The following is a 22,817-nucleotide window of genomic DNA, read 5'->3' as shown; positions in this document are numbered from 1 at the left end:
TGCGCAATCTGGAAAAATAAAGTCAGTTTTTTGTTTAATAAATGAGATGTATGAAGCAAAACACATCTTTTGGAAATTTGTGATAAAAATGTCGAACAAGAGGTTGCGGACAACTAAAACCTAATGAAGGACGACGAAAAATATTGTAATACTATTAAATGGATTAATTACATGTTTGTTAAATCATTCAAATAAACAAATTTTTAGAAATTGTGTGGAGAAGAACAAGAACAAGGAAAAATCAACTGTTTCCACTAATTAAGTATTTAAAATAAATTAAATTAAATTATCATCTAACTCTATTGTTAATTACTATAATTTTGGTCCAACTGTGAATTTCTTTTTTTTTTTCTTTGGTTATGATTTTGTATTTTTGCGTATTTAGTTAAATGAGTGAAACAATAATAGAGTTATTTAGCTGGCTTCCTTTTTCACCTAGAATTTAACTGAACTTATTAAATTATACTACTATAGCCAATGATAAACTCCAAATAGTATAATTACTTAATTAGTGAAACTGAGAGTATTATTGTCCTTGTATTTAATTTTTTAACACAAAAAAACATAAGGTGGGTGCTTTGATAATGGTAAGTGGGCCCAGCTTGAAAACTGGGACGTGGACCAATGAAAAAAGGTAAGGAGACTCTTTGATATCTGACATCTTCCCACAAACAAAGTCTGAAGTGAAAGAAAATAACATCCGTCCACGTTACTCCGACGTTTAACGGCTGAGATTTGGCTTCGTATGTGTCAACTCGAGGATGGTTCGTTTCTTGTTATCGTTGGTTATGGACAGTGATAGAATGACACGTGCTTTCCTTACAAATACTTTTTCCTCTTCTCCATATTTTAAACTTCTGACCAGAGTACTAAAGAAGTAAGTGGACCGATCACAAATAAGAAATTTAAGTCATTTATTGTTTTGGATCTTGTTCACTTGAGGAGGCATTTTCATTTTTCAATTCACTTGTGAATAAATAAACTTTGAGTTGTCGTTTGCAACCGACTTGGATATGTTTTTTAGTCGTATTAATGGTTGCCACTTTAAGATGTTATCTACTAAAGGATTGATTAGTTTTCTCGTTAATAAGTACTGATTGGTTTTCTCGTTTACACCCACAAATGTAGCATTTTCAGATAATTGCGGTTATTAGAGTTGCCAACAATTACAAGAATTGCTTTGTACTATTTTGTGATACTAAGAATTATTTTAGATCAAAAACTCTTTTTCTCTACAAGAAGTTTTTAGAAACTGTAAAAGAGTTTTTTATTTATATCGATAGAAAGACTATGTCTTATATACATAATACAATTAATTTAATACATTACATATTAACGATATAAAACAAACACTATAAAAACTAAATATGTTTCAATATCAAACTCCTTCCGGCCTAGCGCTTTTGTCATTATATCAATAAGTTGAGACTTAGTAGAAATATGTTTTGCAGCTATGGTACCACAAACGTTCTCATCACGGATGAAATGACAATCCAACACAACATGTTTAGTACGAACATGGTAGACCGGATTAACTGCTAGTTTGAGAGCCGACTGACTATCTGAATGAAGGATGATAGAATAGTCACACGAAATACCAAGAACCGATAATAGCTGTCGTAACCAGAGAAGCTATTGAATTGTGTCTGTCATCGCTCTATATTCGGCCTCAGTAGAAGAACAAGACAAAACATCATACTTCTTGGTTTTTCACGATATCAGTGAATCGCCAAGTTATACAAACTATCCCATTAAAGACCAGCGAGTAAGGGGACATGATGCCCAATCTGAATTACACCAAACAGATAAAACAAGCGGTCTACAGGTCTTTAGAAGAATACCTTGTTCGACACTTTGTTTGAGATATCCAACCACACAAACCGCATCTTCCCACTAAGCAGGCTTAGGAGCACTCATAAACTGAGAAAGAATATGAATAACATAGGATAACTCAAAATCTGTATTAGTCAAATATATAAGTTTCCCACTCAAATGATGGTATGGAGAAGGATTCGACATAACTGCGCTATCAGGCAAGCTTGTGACTCTGTTCCAACGGATGAGTAGCCGGCTTAACGCCAAGTAAACCAGTTTCAGTGAGGATCTCAAATGCATATTTGCGTTGACACAAATATATACCAACTAGATTTTGTGCGACTTCAATCCCTAAGAAGTATCGCAAAATGTCGAGGTCTGTCAAATGAAAAGACGAGCTCAAATAAGATTTAAACTCGTTGATTGTGTCAACCGAGCTACCAGTGATGATCAAGTCATCAACGTAAACAAGCACATGAATGCAAACGGATTCTTTCTCAAGTGTAAACAGAGAGTACTCAGAAATGTCATGGTGAAAACTTTAACCTTCCAAAGCTGATGCAAGCTTTGCATACCATCATCGAGGAGCTTGCTTTAAACCATACAGTGATTTCCTTAATTGGCAAACTTTTGTTTTTTCATTCGTTCAGAACCTAGGAGGAAAACGCATGTATACCTCTTCATCAAGATCTCCGCGTAAAAATGTGTTACAAAAATCTATTTGATGCACTTCCCAATGAAGAGAGACATCTTATTGAAGAAAATTATGACTGTTACCATCTTAACAACCGGCGCAAAGGTCTCGGCGTAATTATCTACCTCAGTTTGATTATTCCCAAGAACGACCAAACATGCCTTGTATCGTTCCACTGAACCATCAGATTTCAATTTAATTTTGAAAACCCACATACAGCCAAGCGCAGTTTTCTCGGGAGCAAATCTTCGACTGTCCATGTACCAAGATCTTCTGGCAAGAGGACTTCATATTGAACAGCCAATCGCCACTTTCATCAAGAAATGCCTCTTTGTAGCTTCGAGATTCTATGGTGAAAGTCATAGCCATGAAAAATGCCTGATAAACGGTGGAGAACTGAGACAATGAAAGAGAATTAATTATCCAAAGGATTAGGTGTGACGAAAAGAAACGGCTCAGTAAGTAACCACGAGACAAAAATATGCAAGCTTAATAGGTCGTTGTTTCTTGTGATGCCCACGACCAAGTAATTCGGGTTCCTCGATTATTTGTGGTACACAATTGCTACATCATCGAAGTGAAAGTCTGTTTCTATGAATATTACAACACGATAGACAGAGACAGCCTATGTGTCAATATTGTAAACTCACCATCCTTTTTTGGCAAAAAGATATCCAATGAAAATGGATTTATTGCTGTGACTCTCTACCCTCCATGCTTCTGATTGTGAACATAACAAATACAGCTATGTTTGAACCAAAAAAAAAAACATTGCAGCCAAAAACTTGAATATAGTTCATCGGAGATGGACGATTGTATAGCAATTCAAACGGTGTCTACCCATTGAGAAGAGTTGTGGGTGTGCGATTAATCAAATAATCAGTAGTAAGTGCACAATAACCCCAAAACTTGATAGGAAGTCTCGCTTGAAAACTAAGTGCTCGAGCTACTGATAACACCGGTTTTTGACTATTTTTATGGATCACTTTAATATCTTTTGCAGGTGTTTTCATTCCATTTTTAAAGTTTTCAAAAGATTTCTCTGTTTTTGTTTTTTTTAAAGATTTTCCAGGAAATTTGGCAGAAAGAGGTGCAAATTAGAACAAAACGACTATTTTGGATAAATTCAGGCCGTCTGAATTCTCAAGAAGAGAAAAATACCTTCTCACCATCTGATCATCCCCAAAATTGGAAATTAATAGAAGACTCAGCCAGCTTTCAAATGCAATTAGTTTGGAGACATTCAAGCGGTTGGATCTCAAGATATTCCAATTTCCCCGGAGACATTTGAAGATGGCCAGCAAGCTACAGGACCGTGGCCAACAAGCCATTCACCACGGTCAGAGCTGTGAAACTGCGGCCAAGTACCCATTTCCCACAGTTACGCATCGTGCGACCACGACGAGCTATCTCCGAGTTAAGAAGCCCACTTATGAAGCCCAAGTCATTTCTCAGCCTTAATTCTGAAACCCTAGACGCCTTGGAGTATTGAAGGCTATAAATACTTGTCATTTAAGTCATTTTTAGACATCTCTTCCATACTTTTACAGAGACAACTTTCTTAGCCGTTTTTAACGATTTGTAGAGAAGATTTCTCAACCTTGAGTTCATCAATAGAGAAGCTTTCTTTCATCTCTTTTCTTTACTATTTTTAATTGCTTTCATTAAAACCAATGATGATGTTGACCTCAACTATGTATGAGTAGATCCCAAGTTGGGCATAGGGTTCCCGAAAGGGGCTCGCATAATTGAATAAGACATCTAGGTTTTTAGATCTGGGATTTTATTTATGTTCTTCGTTTATTCTTGTTCTTAATGCATGTATGCTTGATTTATCACCTCGTGTCTGATATAATTAGTGTTGCGAAAGTTTTCATTAAGTATCTGACCTAGAATGAAACGAGCGATTCTTCAATAGGAGTGGAAATATACATATGGGTGAGCCGTGAGTACTGACAGGTCCTGTGAAAGTTCCTCTGTCTTCTCCCTTCCAGGGCCAGAGTGGAAACCTACTAGTTAGGGTTACGAGAGACAGTTGGTTATAATCACGATAGTGACGTAGTCATACCGCCGTACTCTAGCTCTAGAACCCTAGATATATCGATATCCAAGAATCCTAATCTATAATCCTAATTGTTGAAACCGATTATAATCCTCATAGAGTTCCCAAAAGTCCAGCGTTTTTAGTTATTATTCACAACCTTATCGATTTGCTTACCTAGATTTTCATTTTTTCTTTGCTTTCATTCGATATCCTGCTTTCATTCGATATCCTGCTTTCTTTCTAGGATAATTTTATTTGCTTTCTCTAATTTTAGATTAAATCGTGACTAAATCCCAACCTTGTAAAACCAATTTAGTCTAGACATCAATTTAAAAACCGTAGGAAAATACTCGGCACACAAATCTCTGTGGATTCAATTCCTTAGTACTACAATTGATTAGTTGTGCACTTGCAGCTTTCATTTGTTTCTTTTAGGATAAAACTTGTTCCCTCACACCACACACATCAAGTTTTTTTGTGTCGTTTCCGGGGATTTGCTTTACTGCTTTTTTATTTTTATTTTTCTTGTTCTAATTACTGTTCTAGACACCGATCTGTAGTTCCTTCTTAAGTTTCTAATATCTCTTTCCTTTTTTTTTCTGTCTTTTAGAGAAAATGCATGAATACCAGGCGCAAACGTGCAGCAAATATTCCTGTTTTAGACGAGTTTGACAGACACGAAAGAGAACTTTGAAGACTTATACGGATGCAAGAAATGGCCGACGACGACCAACCTAGAGATCCCGTAAACCGCAACCTTAATGAAGACCATGAAAATTCCGATCATGGTGATAACCAAGAGGATGATCATAGAGGAGATGATTAACCTCAGATCGATAGAGATGGAAATCCAATCCCCCCAAGAATCCCTCAAGACCGAGATGATGTAGAACCGAGGAGAGAAGAACGTGCAAACCTTGATGCACCAATCAATGCAGCCAAAATTGACAACCAAGGAATACAGCCGAATGGATGCAATAACCGCCCCATTCAGCCTGCAAATCAACACCGAAGACAAGCCCCAAATCATTGTATAGCTGACTTTGATGCACCAACTTAGAACTTTCAGAATCGATCTGCGATTCAAGTACCATTCCCGAACCAGAATGAGTTCGAAGTCAAACCCTAGATAATTTATTTGGTGAAACAAAACGAGGTCCATGGAGTCCCTTCCGAACATCCAATTGATCATGTTGAGCTGTTTGAAGAGATCTTCAACATGATGAGAACAACCCAAGTTCTCGCAGATTACCTTAGTGTAAATTGTTCCCGTTTTCATTAACTGATAAAGCTCACTGTTGGCTGAAATCTTTGCTAGCAGGATCGATCACTAATTCGGAAGAATGTAAAACTACTTTCCTGAACTACTTTTATACTAAGTCAAGGTTGAACCTGTTGAGAAACAAAATCCAAAGTTTCCAACAAGATCCGGTCGAGTCTTTTTATGAAGCCTGGGAGTGATTTAAGGAGTATGAACGTGATTGTCCACATCACAGATTTCCCGGATAAAGCCTGCTAAGCAAATTCTATAAAGGATTGAAACCAAATTACAAGCTTTCACTCGACACAGCCAGCAATGGAGATTTCAGACAAAATAAAATCGCACAAGGAAGCGCTCTCATCGAAATTCTTGCTCAAGGTAACAGCAACACGATTGTCCTGATTATGATCGTTCAACAAAGCTGACCGGAACAGATAACAAAGGGATGACCGAGCTAAAGAACATGATGAGACAAATCCTCAAGAGCCATAATCGGCCAGTCCATGCCTGTGAGATCACCAATGGCGTAGAAGATGAAGGATTTTGTGAAGCTGTTCACAATAATCAAACCTCTCAAGAAGAAGACGTGAACTATGTAGGAACACAAGGACCATATCCAAATCCCTTCAACAATGATTTTTCAACAATAACTTCCGCAATGCCAACTTCAACAACTTCAACAATCTCTCTTAGAGAATCCCTAAGATCAGCAATACCCACCGCAGCAGAGACCATTCCAAAAAAAATTTTCCAAAATGGGAATTTCGGAGGAAACGGAGGTTTCCAGTCGTGTTCACTAATTGGCTTTCGGGCCTAGGGTTGTTTTTTAACAAGCTCGTTGGTCCTCCAAAAGTTTTAAATTTATAAAATCCTAGTGTCTGCAAGTGCACAGATGTACGTTGTAGGACTTAGTGTGTCGATCCACAGGGAGGATGTCTAATCTGTGAGAAACAACAAACTGAGAAATAAGCAAAGTCATAAACCAATAAAAGTTTTGGGGTTTTTGGTTAAGATCCTAAACTAAACCTAATATAATATTGATGTGTGCTGTCGTGAGGGTGTCAAGTTTTACCCTAAATGAAATCAATAGCCGCAAGTGCACAACTGATCGATTGTAGTACTTAAGGATCGACTCCACAGGGAAGAGGATCTTTCCTACAAAGCCTTCGAAAGAAATACAAAGTAATGAAGTCCAAAACCAGGCAATTTTTGTAAGGGTTTTGGTGGTGTCTTTAAAACGTAAAAACTAATCTTAACGAGAAAATACGAGAATTAAAATGACCTAATAACTAAAGTTAATGAAATCGACTAAAAAAGAGAAAAACGGCTAGACCTAATTGCTTAAATTAAAATCGATTAAGAGAATGAAAATGATGAAGTAAAGCTTGAAATAAAATCGGTGTAAATCTATAGAAAAGAAGGCGCTGGGTTTCAGGGAAGTTTTCTCTGGGGTATGAACGATTCAAAACATTGCCAAAGAGTAAATTTGATAAGATCTTAGCTAAAACTTTTCGAACTAGAGCACTGTCGTGATCATAGACAACTATCTCTCTCAACCCTGACCAGTAGGTTTCCACTCTGGCCCAGGAAGAGAAAATATGCATTATGTTTAAGACTCGTCAGCATTCACAAATCGCCCATAGGTAGGTTTCCACTCCTATGTTTGTTTTGCTCTCCCAAACTAGATCTGACACTGGATGAACACTTTCGTGTCACCAAGCATCTGGATCAGATTGTAGTTCATGACGCTACTCTCATGCAGTAAAAGTAAATTCAGAAGAAAAAAATTCTAAGATTCGGATTCAATGGCTCATGGAATCCTCATCGAACATATATATCCCCATCGAAAATCCCCTTGACCCAACAATAAAACTACTCAGACATGATGAGCGAAATAAAAAACATAGTATTAAAAAGTGGAGCAATAATGGAAATTGAAAAAGAAAGAACAAGAGTTCAAGAGACAAATCTCTCTCTTCCTAAAAGCTAAAACTTAAAAAGTATTCTAAAAAAATAAGAGCATATGAGGTGATACGAATTAGGGTTTCTAAAACATGTATTTATAGTGCTCAAGACATCTCTGGGCGTCACTTAGGGTTTCTCCAAATGAAGAAATCTTTTTGGACTTCAGAAATGGGCCTTCTAGTTCGGAGTTGGCTGGCCGCGGTCGGGAAGTGCGTGACCGTGGGGAATGGATGCTTGGCTGTGGTTAGGAAGCCTCTGACCGTGGTGAAATTGCTGTTGGCCACGGGTGGAAATTCTTGAAGGCTGGTTTACAGGACATCTTGCTATTCGCGTATCTTTTTTTGAACCTTTAGATTGCCAAGCTGTAAAGTGTGCTGGAAAGCTGATAGTTCCATCTTTGAGATCTCCAAATTTGAGCTGGGTCAGACGGTGAGAACGCCTTCAATTGGGGGTGAACTTCTGACGGTTTGACTCTGAGCTGAAAATCTAGTCTTCTATCCATTTTGTTAAGCTTTTCCCTATGTACCCTGAAAAGAATTTTGGAACTACAAATACTAGAAAAACGTAATAAAAGTACTTGAAAACAATAAAAAACATAGAAAAAGTATTTCAAAACGAGCCATAAAAGTGGTCAAAATACGGTATTATCAAATCCTCCAGACTTAAACCTTTGTTTGTCCCCAAACAAAGCAAAAGTCTAAACTGGTAAGTGAAAACAAAATAGGAAATTCACAAATCTCAGAGACATGAACTCTTAAACTAGGACCAAAGATCGTGCATCAATCCATAACTTAGTCTAGAAAACTCACCAAGACACAAAAGATACTAGTCCACTTTTTCCGTCATGCAAAACTTAAATAATCTAAATCTTGATTCCAGTCAACTAGCTCTCTACATTCATTAAGTGTAATAGTGAATTTCATTAGAGACATCATCCAGGGTAGACGGCGTTTGGCATTAAAGGGTTATTTAAGTGGTGGAGTTAAAGTGTTTCGGGTTACCTGATGAATCTGGAGGATGCAAGATAATATGCAAAACCGCAAGAGAGATAAGGACCTGTTGATGACCGCAATTTTCAGTCACTTCTTCTTGCCAAATGTTGTTGCATAATCCTTCCTCCTTTGTTGTGAACATCTATTCCCCTAGACTTATATTTTTTAGAGGAATCAGAAAATGATCTCCAAAAATCCATTAGATCGAACTCTAGCTTGCCTTGAGACTTAAAATTCGACCTCTCTAGACTCTCTAAGGCTTTTATTTCATTTTCTTTCCTATTTTCGGATTTTTTTTTGGAAATGGGAAACACCTTTTGAAGAGAGAGAGAGAGAGACTAGAGGACGAGATTGTACCAAAATTTGAGATTTTCTAAGGCAAAATGAGCTTCCTCATGTATTGAACCCTTCCGGGAAGTTTTCCGGCAAAATCGCAGGTCTCTGTCTTTGGTGACTGAAAACTGCGTCGTTCCTCTTTCTCTCCAACGTTTTTACACATATATGCATATACGACCATAGAAAACAAGAGTGCATGTGGTTTGAAAGAGACTTGGTTAAGGTTGGGAACTACCTAAAGATGAACTAGCCATTCAGGATCAACAAAGAGTGGTAAAAGGGTAAAGGAGTCCTGAATGTATGATTCGTTTCCCTGGGTAATGCTTTAATGAGAGAATTAAGTCCAAGGTAAGTCCAAATAAAACTGAGCTAGTGTATTCCTTCATCTAAATCGAAATCATTCAAATTCCTCTGGGGTACTTCGTTTCAAATGTGCTTAGCTACCTCCTAGTCTAGTCCTAAATCATGAATGAGCATGTCACCAGGAACAGTCTAAAAGCACACAGTCAACTATCATTGATTCATGTTCACCATTCTCTTTAAAACGTATTTTGTTTTGAAAATCGATTTTGAAAAACTTTAAGGAAAATGCAAAAAGTGCAGATAATGCAAGACTCATGAAAGAAAAGTGGTTAGAAAGGGATGAAATCCTCCCCCATACTTAAATCACACTGTCCTCAGTGTGAAACAAGTCAAGATTGGATGAGAAAAAATGCATAGATAATCGAATTTGGTAAGGCCAAAGAGGACTTACCTAGATCTGGGATGCTGGTGGAGATGGACTGGATCCATTCGAAGAGATTTGGGAAGGTGATAGGTGGTGATGGAAGGTGGTGGGAAGTGATGAATGAGGTGGAGTGGGGCTTGGTGAGGTAGAATGAGGTGAAGTGGGTGGTTTGGGGTCGGGTATCATCTGAACGACCATTTACCGCGGTCAGAGGTCACGCGACCGCGGTAAAGTGGTGCTTAGCCGCAGTCAGAAAGACTGCAGCCGCGGTCGAAGTGGTGTTTCCCGCAGTCTGAAAGCCTGCAACCGCGGGGGCTTAAATGCGGCCTGTTCCTGCTTCTCCTTGGTTCCTGCTGGGCCGAGCAGTCAGGGACCATCCTTCTTTTTGTTTTTTTTTTTTTCGGTTTTTTGATTTTTTTTTGCTTTTTGTTTTATAAGAAACACCTGAAACTAAGAAAAAGAAAAAGACCAATAGAAAAAAGAAAGAAAAATCCTAAAGAAAACAATACCTAAATGGGTTGTCTCCCATTAAGCGCTTCTGTTTTAAGTCGTTTAGCTCGACTTTAGTGTAGGATGTGGCTTAGTCCAATGAAGAAGATCTTGTCGTGAGACAATTCTTTTTCGACATATCCTTGCTTTGCCTAGCAGGTTCTTCGTCACTCCAAAGTTCTTCTTCAAACTCTTCTGTTGCATAACGTTTTCCTGCTTTGCAGTTGTATGGGACAGCTTCTGTGAAGACATCTTTGGCGATATTAGCAAATGAAATCCTCTGGTTTGGCCAGTCCATTATAGCTCCGGGAGTTGCTAGAAAAGACCATCCTAGAATCACTGGATGTGTTGCTTCTCTTGTTTCGACAATGTAGAAGTTGACAGGCACAATGCAATCTCCTATTCTCAAAGGAATGTCATGAGCTATCCCTTTAGGTGTTGCATTGGAATCATCAGCTAGACTAATCCTTGCTTTAGACCTGCGCAGGTGTTTAATACCAAGTCTCAAAGAAATTGCCTTGGACATCATGTTAAGACAAGCTCCAGAATCACAAAGTATATCTTTAAACATTTCACCTCTAATAGAACAAGAGATGAGAAACTGACCTGCACCTTCGATTTTGTGAAGTGTTCAAACAGGTTTACCTCTTCTGGTATGATTGAACAAGTCTTCTATTTCAGGGATTGATTCCTTGCTCTCACATAAGTAATGGCCTATCATGAAGTCCTTACAAGCTCTAGCAAAGGTGATTCCTTCAGGTAAATTTCGAACTACATCATTGAACTCATCGAGCTTTTCTTTGCTGATTTTGTTGGTGTAGTAGCTGCATTCTTCAGGTCTTTGAAGGTGGATTGAATAAATTGCAGCATCAGGTGATGTCTTGGGAAAGGACAGGCGTCTGCCTCTCCCAAAGTAGGTTCGGATATCCTCCTTTGTCTCCTTGCTGTACCTAAAGAAAACTTGCAAGCAACCAAGATGCCATATATCATCGAAACCTGTATAAAGAGGGATCGTTTTCACAAACTTGTTGAATTCAATGAGTTTTTCCCTGGAGATTGGTGCTCCTAATTCCACCAATTTGTCTGGATTGCCTCCTTCTATGAACAAACGATATTCTTCGTCCTCGAGGTATTGTCCTTCGTATTCATCTTCATATGCTAAAACTATGTTGTAGGGAAGTACCTCATCTTCTTCTTGAATTGTTTTGGAGCTGATGACGTACACTGTTTGCTCAAGAAAAGGTGTCCTGACCATTCCAGCAGGTGCATCTAATGAACACTGACCTGTGAGAATCGAAGAAGCTTGATGCGAATCTGACCGATGGTTTTCCGCGGGTGGAGGACACACGACCGCGGGAGGAGGGCTATTTTCCGCAGTTAGGAGACTCACGACCGCGGGAGGAGGGCTATTTGCCGTAGTTAGGAGACTCACGACCGCGGCCGGAGGATTGTTGGCTGTGGTCGCGGGAGTTGCGACCGTTGGTGAGAGACTCTGAGATGGTTCAGTTGTTTCATCTTCTCCTTCGCCATCTAAACTGATTTTTGGATCTTTCAATGCTATTTCCTCTTCTTTTAGGTCAAGATCTTTGATGGGAAGCGTCGAACCATGCATTTCACGTCCTTTCATACGCTTTTCGACCTTCTCTTCGACTTCATCAAGAGCATAGACTACTTTGTCCACGGTTGAGTCGATTTCTTCTGCTTTATCTCAAACCTTGTCTACTCCATCCCAAATCTCTTCCACGTAGGAGTAGGTCTGGTTTTTATGATCATTAATAGTTTCTTCTGCTTCATCGAGTTTGATCTCTAAGGTGCGGATGTTCCCACTAGCCTTGCGAATGCTGACTTCGTTCTCTCCGACTCGTCCTTCAACTGCTTTTATCCTCTCTTTGATAGTCTCAGCGTATTTGTTTGCTTGAGTCTCGATGGATTTAACTTGAGCAGAAATATCTTCAAGCTTTTTGTTAAAGTGAGTCGACATGTTGTCAATTCTCTCATGAAAGGCGGCTCTTGACACGGCTTGAACTGCGATAAAGTGCATGATTACCGCTTCAAGCTGACTCAATCGATTACTGAGCTGGGCGTTCTCATCTTTCTGGAGAATCTTGTGAGGTAGGCGATGCATAGGTGGTCTAGGGTTTACCATTAGAGGCACGTAGGGCTTGTTCAGGAACGTTTGGTAGTTTGAGGTTCGAACTTCGTCATAGAGATCGCGTATGTATGCTCTTCTCTGCGTCTGGTAGCTTGAGGAGTATTGTAAAAACCTCCCTCATAGTAGGGATTTTGATTTAAAGGGTCCATTGCTTCGGGAATGGAAACAAAAGAACCGAAAAATGAAAATATGCAGAAAAATGGTTCTAGAGTCGATTTACCAACTTTTCTTAGGGTTTTGCGGAAAATAAAATGCGTGCCTTCCCCGGAAACGGCGCCAAAAACTTGATGTGTGCTGTCGTGAGGGTGTCAAGTTTTACCCTAAATGAAATCAATAGCCGCAAGTGCACAACTGATCGATTGTAGCACTTAGGGATCGAATCCACATGGAAGGAGGCTCTTTCCTGCAAAAGCCTTCGAAAGAAATATAAAGTAAGGAAGTCTAGAACCAGGCGATTTTTGTAAGGGTTTTGGTGGTGTCTTTAAAACGTAAAAACTAATCTTAACGAAAAATTACGAGAATTAAAATGACCTAATAACTAATCTTAATGAAATCGACTAAAAACGAGAAAAACGGCTAGACCTAATTGCTTAAATGAAAATCGATTAAGAGAATGAAAATGATGAACTAAAGCTTGAAATAAAATCGGTGTAAATCTATAGAAAAGAAGGCGCTGTGTTTCAGGGAAGTTTTCTCTGGGGTATGAACGATTCAAAACATTGCTAAAGAGTAAATTTGATAAGATCTTAGCTAAAACTATTCAAACTAGAGTCACAGACGTATGAATACGCCACTGTCGTGATCATAGACAACTATCTCTCTCAACCCTGACCAGTAGGTTTCCACTCTGGCCCTGGAAGAGAAAAGATGCATTATGTTTAAGACTCGTCAGCATTCACAAATCGCCCATAGGTAGGTTTCCACTCCTATGTTTGTTTTGCTCTCCCAAACTAGATCTGACACTGGATGAACACTTTCGTGTCACCAAGCATCTGGATCAGAATGTAGTTCATGCCGCTACTCTTATGCAGAAAAAAAAGTTCTAAGATTCGGCTTAAATAACTCACGAAATCCTCATCGAACATATATATCCCCATCAAAAATTCTCTTCACCCAACAATAAAACTACTCAGACATGATGAACGAAATAAAAAACATAGTATTTAAAAGTGGAGCAATAATCGAAATTGAAAAAGAAAGAACAAGGGTTCAAGAGACAAATCTCTATCTCCTTAAAAGCTAAAACTAAAAAAGTATTCTAAAACATAAGAGCATTCCAACGGTTAACAATGGCTCTGATGGGAAAGGAGATAAAGTAATGAATTCCTCTGCCTATTTTTATATTTTTTTTATTTACTATTTCCAATTCTCACCAATCCGTAAAACAGACTATGTAATGTACTTTATCTACTGGGTTACAGGGGCATTATGAGGTGATACGAATTAGGGTTCCTAAAACATGTATTTATAGTGCTCAAGACATCTCTGGGCGTCACTTAGGGTTTCTCTAAATGAGGGAATCATTTTGGGCTTCAGAAATGGCCCTTCTAGTTCGGAGTTGGCTGGCCGCGGTCGGGAAGTGCGTGACCGCGGGAAATGGATGTTTGGCTGCAGTCAGGGAGCCTCTGACCGTGGTGAAATGGCTGTTGGTCGCGGGTGGAAATGCTTGCCGGCTGGTTTACGGGACATCTTGCTATTTGCGTATCTTTTTTTGAACCGTTGGATTGCCAAGCTGTAAAGCGTGCTGGAAAGCTGATAGTACCATCTTTGAGTTCTCCAAATTTGAGCTGTATCAGAAGGTGAGAAGGCCTTCAATCGGGGGGTGAACTTCTGGCGGTTTGACTCTGAGCTGAAAATCTGGTATTCTATCCATTTTATTAAGCTTTTCTCTAAGTTTCCTGAAAAGAGTCTTGGAACTACAAATACTAGAAAAATGTATAAAAGTACTTGAAGCAATAAAAAACATAGAAAAAGTATTTCAAAACGATCCATAAAAGTGGTCAAAATACGGTGTTATCAAATATTCACAAGAAATAAAATGCAACGCAGGATGAATTGTTAAAAGAATATCTCAAGCATATCGACTCAAACTAAAGACTCTTAAACTCATAGGTGGCGACTTAGACTTCTTCGGTTTACTCTAATCGATATATGATGGCATTTCCAATTAGCTTCCAGGCGATTTATCTTCATCTGTTTCTGGGAATCTGCATGGAACTAGAATAGACATATGTATGATTAACCAAACTCTCGTCACCTTAATCAACTAATCACTTAGATCTAGCAATTAACTCTCGCTCTCATGCTAGACTTAAGATCATGCATTAGATATTGAATTCGTCTGCTCACATCTTCTCTATAGGTAGCTTTTGACTCCTATAGAGACTATGTTCTTCTGAAGCTAGGTACGGATGATCTGATACAGCACTTGATGAGTGGAGATTTTGACTCATTCTAACTTGTGTTTACTGATTGTTTTAGGAGTTTTTGGAGTCTTTTCAGGAAGTTTCAGGTGACTTAGAGGCCTTATCAGAGGATTGGAGTGTTTAGGAGGCATTAGAGCAAAAGGAGATGAATTTGAGCAATAAGGAGCTATTTCACACGCTTTTGGAGAAATCATCCGCGGAGCACCTGCTCCCGGTTTGGACCCTTCGTGGAGCACCTGCTCCAGACGGGAGAAAAATAAGGAAATCGACTTTTACCTAATTTTAGAAGGAGAAAGAGAATAAAAAGTCCATAGCCGCCTGTGTTTTTATTATCACGTTTTTCTACAGACTTTCTACGCTTTCTTTTTACAATTTCCTGAACCAGAGAGTTTTTACTTGTAAGCTTTTGGGAGAAGAAATCTGCTACACTTTGAGAAGAATTCTGAACCCTATTATCTCTTCTGCGATTTTAATTCATGAATTCCTTTCCATCTGTTTCTGTGTTTCTTTTCTCCATGTCTGAGTAGATCTCTTAGCTAGATTAAAGCGTTCAAAGGATTTCATGAGTTAAGGGATTAGATGCAAATAGGGCTTGATATCTATTGTCTTCACCATTGTTAGACTTAATGCTTAGGTTGAACTGATCACTCAATCTGCGATTTTAGGTTAATCTATTCATCAAAAGTGTAATAGGTTGCTAGAATAAACATTGGTGAGAGATTTGTCCTTAGCCAACGACAGTTGAAGTTAAGGCAAATCGTGAACAGATCAAACCTGCTAGCTAATGCTTGTCTGCAATTTTCTAAGTTCAAACGACAGTTTAGGATTTAGGTTGTTAGACAATGTTATCGAGATCACGACGGTGGATCGATAAGCTTTTCTGTTTGAGTTCGAGACTTGCGTTAAACTTGTGCCCTGAATAGTCATCTGGTTCTTATCTCTGAAATTCCTGCGAATTGCTTTGATCTAGTGCTTGTTTTAATTTGAATTTAAATCGTTATTTGCCATTCTGTTTACTTTTTATTTTTTGCAACAAACCATCTTTCGTCTTAGCTTTAATTCAATCTTCGTAAAGTCATAGAGTAACACTGATCCTCTGGATTCCGAATCCTTTATATTACAACTACATCACCGTTCTATTGCAGTAGAAACTAGGAGTACATCCAGTGTGAATCAAATTTTGGCGCCGTTGCGACGGGCACCAATTCGTTACCTTTGATTTTTGGTTTGAAATTCAGACTAAGACTTTACTAATTTTTCTCTTTTGTTCTCTTGTTTGCGTGTATTTCAGGTGTATGTCAAACATATCCAAAAGAAGCAACTGCACCGATCTTGTTTCTTTGTCGAACACCGAGCTAGCAAGAGTCGAGCGAGAAAACAGACGTCAAAGACCTATTCAAGCCAACATGGGCGATCAAGGCAACAATGACAATATGGCTGTCGAGCTACAACAGCTTCGACAGCAATTGGAGCAGCTGCAAAAGGCGCAGCAAGATAGGGAGCAGCCACAACCTGCTATTGGAGACAAGGACAGTCCGCATGCTTACTATCACAACAGGGCTGCGATTGCTCCTCCAACCATTCAGAGGCAAGACTTTGAGATCAAACCTCAGCTGATCTCATTGGTGAAGCAGCACCTCTTTCATGGGCTTCCTGCTGAGATTCCGATGGACCACATCGAGAATTTTGAGGAGATTTGCAGCACGACTGGATCAAATGGGATACCAGCCGATTTCTTGAAGTGCAAGCTTTTTCCATTCTCACTTGCGGACAAAGCTTTGCGCTGGCTGAAGTCATTACCACCTGGGTCATTGACTACATGGGAAGAGTGCAGATCAGCATTTTTGGACCATTTCTACACTAAGGCCAAAACTGCAGCTCTGAAGAACAAGATCTCATCGTTTAAACAGCAACCTGGTGAAGCTTTCTGCGAAGCTTGGGAGAGGTACAAGGAGTACCGAAGAGAGTGCCCTCACCATGGGTTCTCTGATGAGCAGATTCTGTCAACCTTTTATGATGGTGTCAACTGGGATTACATGAATGCTTTGAATGCAGCTAGCAATGGCGATTTTATGACTAAGTCCACAGAAGCTGCTTATGAGTTGATTGAGAACTTAGCTGCAAGCTCCAGCAACAAATCCCAAGAGTATGACAGGTCTAGCAAAGCAGTTCATAGTGTGGAGTTGAGCAAGACTGATGAGCTTACAGCAAAGGTGAATCTGCTGTTGAGAGAGAACCAGAGATCTGTGCATTTTGCTGATGAGGTTAGTGATGCACCTCTTGCTCAAGAGTTTGTAGATGCAGAGAATAATGATCAGATGGAGGTAAATTTCGTGAATGGACAAGGGTATGTGCAGAATCGCAGCTTCAACAACTTTAGAAGCCACCCAAATTTATCCTACAGAAGCAATAATGTTGAGAACCCTCAGGATCAGGTCTATCCGCAGCAAGGAGTGCAGAATCAGTCAGGATTTCAGAAGAACTTCTCCAGCAACTTCCAAGGAAAGCAGTTCATCACCAATCAGAATCGATTTCAAGGTGGAAATCAGCAGAAGTTGCCTTTCACAAGTCTACAGCCTTCTTCGAGTTCCTCAAATAACTCGCAGGATGAGCTGAAAAACTTGATGCAACAGCTGCTGGTTAATCAGCAAAAGTCTTCCATGGAGATTAATGCCAAAGTGGACACCATGTACAATGATTTGAATGGCAAGTATGAAGCAGTGTGGACTCATGTGAAGAAGCTGGATGTTCAGGTAGCTCAGACTGCAGAAGCTGTGAAGAGATCACCTGGAACTCTCCCTGGAAAAGGTAAAAACCCCAGGAATGAGTTTGTGAATGCTATTGAGCGGAGAAGTGGGAAGACTCTACATGCTGCACTAACAAGCTCTGTGAGGAAGGAAAAGGACGTGGAGCACCTGCCCCAAGAAGAGGAACCAGCTCATGACGTAAAAAAGACGAAGGAGCACTCTTTCCCCATCGGAGCACCTGCTCCAGAATCGGGAGCACCTGCTCCAGACGTAGATTTGACGATGGAGCACCCTGAGCCAACGAGGGAGCACCTGCTCCAGCCACCTGCTCCAGCAAACGTTCCTGCCAGAGTTTACACGCCTAAGGTACCTTACCCAGTTCCACCAAAGAAGTCTCGCAAGGACTTAGAGGAGGCAAAGTGCAGGGAGATGCTGAAGGATTTGACTGTAAAACTCCCTCTAGTTGATGCTGTTCAGATGATACCAGCCCTTAAAAGATAATGAAAGGGTTAGTGTCTGGGAAAGCTATTGAGGAAGAGAGTGTAATGATGGTTTCGAAGGAGTGCAGTGCTGTGCTTCAGAACAAAGTGCTGAAGAAGAGAAGTGATCCAGGAAGGTTTGTTCTCTCAGTCAGGATTGGGAATGTGCTGTTTGCGAGGTCTCTCTGCAATCTGGGTTCAAGTGTGAATCTGATGCCTTACTCTGTAGCCAAGCGATTAGGTTACACCAGATTTAAACCGACGAAAATCTCGCTGGTATTCGCTGATAGATCAACCAAATTCCCTGTTGGTATACTTGAGGATCTGCATGTTCAGATAGATGATACACTTATTCCAGCAGATTTTGTGGTTCTGGAGGTTGATGAAGAACCCAAGGATCCTTTGATATTGGGCCGATTCTTCTTATGCACAGCTGGTGCAATCATAGATGTGAAAGGAGGAGTGATAGATCTCCAGCTGGGAGATATAGTGGTGCGATTTGAGATGAATAAACTCCTCAAGAAACCAATGCGGGACGGACAGACATTTGTCATAGATGATAGTTCAAGCATTGCTGAAGAGGTTGCTGAAGAGGTTTTGGCCATCGATCCTCTGAAAGTTGCACTCACCAAAGCCGAAGAAGAACATGGGTATTTGAGTGAAGAAGCTGATGGGTTTGCAAAGATGCTGAATGCAAGCACGAGGATTCAAAGGCTGGTGGCGTACATGAGCTTAGAAAGCAAGGAGAGCTCATCTGCAGAAAAAGCCGACGGAGCACCTGCTCCGAATCTTGGATCACCTGCTCCCGACGGCTTGATTGATGGGCCTTGGAGCGAATTGAGAGCTCCGAAGCTTGAGCTCAAACCCCTTCCTGTGGGGCTCAGGTACGCGTTTCTAGGACCCAATTTGACATACCCTGTGATAGTGAACTCTGAATTGAACAATGTAGAGATTGCCTTGCTTCTTTGTGAACTTAGAAAGTATAGGAAAGCTCTAGGATATTCACTAGATGACATTCCAGGGATTTCTCCGGATCTTTGCATGCATAGAATACATCTAGAAGATGAATCAATGACTTCTGTAGAACATCAGAGGAGGTTAAACCCGAATCTACAAGATGTTGTAAAGAAAGAGATAATGAAACTTCTAGAAGCTGGTGTGATCTATGCGATTTCAGATAGTAATTGGGTTAGTCCGGTTCATGTAGTTCCTAAGAAAGGTGGCATCACTGTGATAAAAAATGATAGGAATGAATTGATACCAACTAGAACTGTTACTGGGCATCGAATGTGCATAGATTACAGGAAATTGAATGCTGCAACTCGCAAAGATCATTTTCCTTTACCATTTATCGATCAGATGCTTGAACGCTTGGCTAACCATCCTTACTACTGTTTCTTAGATGGTTATTCAAGTTTCTTTCAGATCCCAATCCACCCGGACGACCAGGAGAAGACGACATTCACATGTCCTTATGGCACCTTTGCATATCGCAGAATGCCATTTGGCTTGTGTAATGCTCCAACAACATTCCAACGCTGCATGATGTCGATTTTCACTGACCTGATTGAAGACATAATGGAAGTTTTCATGGACGATTTTTCTGTATATGGAAGCTCCTTTTCTGTCTGTTTGTCTAATCTGTGCAGGGTCTTGCAGCGGTGTGAGGAGAAGCATCTGGTGCTTAACTGGGAGAAATGCCATTTCATGGTGAGAGATGGGATTGTGCTGGGACACAAAATCTCAGAGAAAGGGATCGAGGTGGACAGGGCAAAGATCGAGGTGATGATGAGTCTGCAGCCACCAACATCAGTCAAGGGGGTTCGCAGTTTTTTGGGCCATGCAGGTTTTTACAGACGCTTCATCAAAGATTTCTCGAAGATTGCCAGACCCCTGACGCAGCTGCTGTGCAAGGATGTGAAATTCGAGTTTGATGATGTATGTTTGGAGGCATTTCACGCTATCAAAGGAGCTTTAGTCAGCGCTCCTATTGTCCAGCCACCAGATTGGGAACTTCCTTTTGAGGTGATGACCGATGCTAGTGATTATGCAGTGGGAGCAGTGCTGGGACAGAGGAAAGAAAAGAGGCTCCATGTCATCTATTATGCCAGCCGAACACTCGACGAAGCTCAGTGCAGATATGCCACAACTGAAAAGGAGCTTCTTGCAGTGGTTTATGCTTTTGAGAAGTTCAGGTCCTACCTTGTTGGGTCGAAAGTTGTTGTTCACACAGACCATGCAGCTCTGAAATACCTGTTGACGAAGAAGGATGCCAAGCCAAGGCTCCTTCGATGGATCCTTTTGCTGCAGGAGTTTGATTTGGAGATTAAAGACAAAAAAGGGATTGATAATGGTGTTGCAGACCACTTGTCGAGGCTGAAGATAGATGATGACATTCCACTAATTGACAGCCTTCCTGATGAACAAGTTTACGCCATAGATGTTTCTGGGTTCGACGAGCACCTGCTCCCCACCGGAGCACCTGCTCTGACGAGTTTTTGCAACCAAGTTGACATAGATCGGCTTTCTGGTTTCCCATGGTTTGGAGAGATTGCAAATTACCTTGCTGCAGAGCAGGAACCTGCAGGTTTTGTGGAAAACAAAAAGAAGAATTTTCTGAAGGATGTGAGGCACTACTTTTGGGATGAGCCTTATTTATACAGGCATTGCTCTGATGGAATCTTCAGAAGATGTGTAGCTGATGAGGAGATACCAGGAGTGTTGTTTCATTGCCATGGATCCTCTTATGCAGGCCACTTCGCCACTTTCAAGACTGTGTCGAAAATTCTCCAGGCTGGGTATTGGTGGCCCACTATGTTCCGAGATGCGCAGAGATTCATATCCAGGTGTGACACATGTCAGAGACAAGGAAACATCAGCAGGAGGAATGAGATGCCTCAGAATTTCATCTTGGAAGTGGAGATTTTCGATGTGTGGGGTATAGACTTCATGGGACCTTTTCCATCATCTTATGAGAATGAGTATATTCTGGTGGCAGTTGACTATGTGTCAAAGTGGGTGGAAGCTCTGGCTAGTCCCACAAATGACGCAAAGGTGGTTTTAAAGATGTTCAAATCTGTCATTTTTCCCAGGTTTGGTGTGCCGCGAGTGGTGATTAGCGATGGAGGCTCTCACTTCATCAACAAAGTCTTTGAAAACTTGTTGAAGAAGAATGGTGTAAGGCATAAGGTGGCGACCCAATACCATCCTCAGACGAGTGGGCAAGTTGAGGTTTCCAACAGGGAAATCAAGAACATTCTGCAGAAGACTGTGAGCACCACAAGGAAGGATTGGGCAGTGAAGCTTGATGATGCTCTTTGGGCATACAGAACAGCTTACAAAACACCTTTGGGGACTACACCATTCCACTTGGTGTATGGAAAAGCATGTCATCTTCCAGTGGAACTTGAGTACAAAGCTGCTTGGGCAGTGAAGCTGCTGAATTTCGATGCAAAGAGTGCTCAGGAGAGGAGAGTAATGCAGTTGCATGATCTGGAGGAAATTAGGCACCTCGCCTATGAAAACTCGAAGATTTACAAAGAGGGGACAAAAGCTTTCCATGACAGGAGGATCCTCAACAGAAGCTTTGCACCAAACGATCAGGTATTGCTCTTTAACTCTAGATTGAAATTGTTTCCAGGGAAGCTGAGATCGAGATGGTCTGGACTATTCACCATCAAGGAGGTTCGACCATATGGAGCTGTAGTGTTGCTGGACACTAAAGGAGGCGAGTTTGTTGTCAATGGACAGAGGTTGAAACCATACCTTGCTGGTCCAAATATCGCAGAAGGTGAATCAGTCACCTTAAGCGATCCTCCTCAAGCCTAAATGGCTTTCCAAGTCAAGCTAATGACTTAAAACAAGCGCTTGGTGAGAGGCAACCCACCGGTAAGAGTCTCTAACTTTGTGTCTTTTATTCTTAGCTACTAACTTTGTTTTTAGATTCTTTGTTTAGAAAAAAAAAAAAAAAAGAAAACATGTAAGAAGTTGTTCAACGTGGAAGAGAAGATGTGAGGGAGAAGAAGGAAGAGCACCCAACCAGAGCACCTGCTCCATCTGCTGGGTTGGTTGCTCAAAGCGTAAAAACTGACGAAAGAGCACCCCCTCCCCAGTCGGAGCACCTGCTCCACAGGGTGCTCACCACGTAAAAAGTGACGAAGGAGCAACCCAAGGGAAACCGGAGCACCTGCTCCGGCACCTGCTCCAGACGAACAAAAGACGAGGGAGCATCCAGCTCTGTTCCGGAGCACCTGCTCCGCCAGGGTGCTCTACATGTGCGAACCAGGTAAGTTTTCTGGGCACTTCTCTAGCTTATTTTCACACCGGGGACGGTGTGAAGTAAGTCCGGGGGAGGGTCGTGTCTCTTGTACTTCTTTCTTTTGCTTTCTTTCTTTTAGTGCTTTCTTTGAGTCAGTTTTTAGTTTGTTTGTTTGAGTCATTTAGTTTCTTTGAGTCCGTTGGTTATATGAGTCAAGTCAAAGCTTGTGGGAATGAGGACCAATTCTATGATGATTTCAGACCATTTGTGAATCTTGACCATCTTCTTTTAGTGATTATTACTGCAGAATCATCTAGATCGACTAATGGAAAATCCAAAGACAAAGCAGTAGACTAGAGGAGCCCAAAATTCTTGACTAGTCCATTGAACCTGAGCTAATTTCTCAGCTCTTCATTTCCTCATCGATCAGGT

The 22,817-nt window shown here is 40.6% G+C and overlaps 2 non-coding genes across 2 annotated transcripts; both read right to left on the bottom strand.

The window, feature by feature from the left end:
• Positions 1–5,942: 5,942 nt before the first annotated feature.
• LOC112083238 lies at positions 5,943–6,052 on the bottom strand. Its single transcript, XR_002897530.1, has one exon. It is a non-coding gene; the product is annotated as a small nucleolar RNA R71 (small nucleolar RNA).
• Positions 6,053–16,778: 10,726 nt separating this feature from the next.
• On the bottom strand, positions 16,779–16,885 carry LOC112083178. The gene has a single exon (XR_002897477.1). It is a non-coding gene; the product is annotated as a small nucleolar RNA R71 (small nucleolar RNA).
• Between the last annotated feature and the right edge of the window lie 5,932 nt (positions 16,886–22,817).

This window comes from Eutrema salsugineum, unplaced genomic scaffold, assembly GCF_000478725.1.
Source record: "Eutrema salsugineum unplaced genomic scaffold, Eutsalg1_0 scaffold_7, whole genome shotgun sequence".
Taxonomy (NCBI): Eukaryota; Viridiplantae; Streptophyta; class Magnoliopsida; order Brassicales; family Brassicaceae; genus Eutrema; species Eutrema salsugineum.
This window is presented reverse-complemented; position numbering and strand designations above follow the sequence as displayed.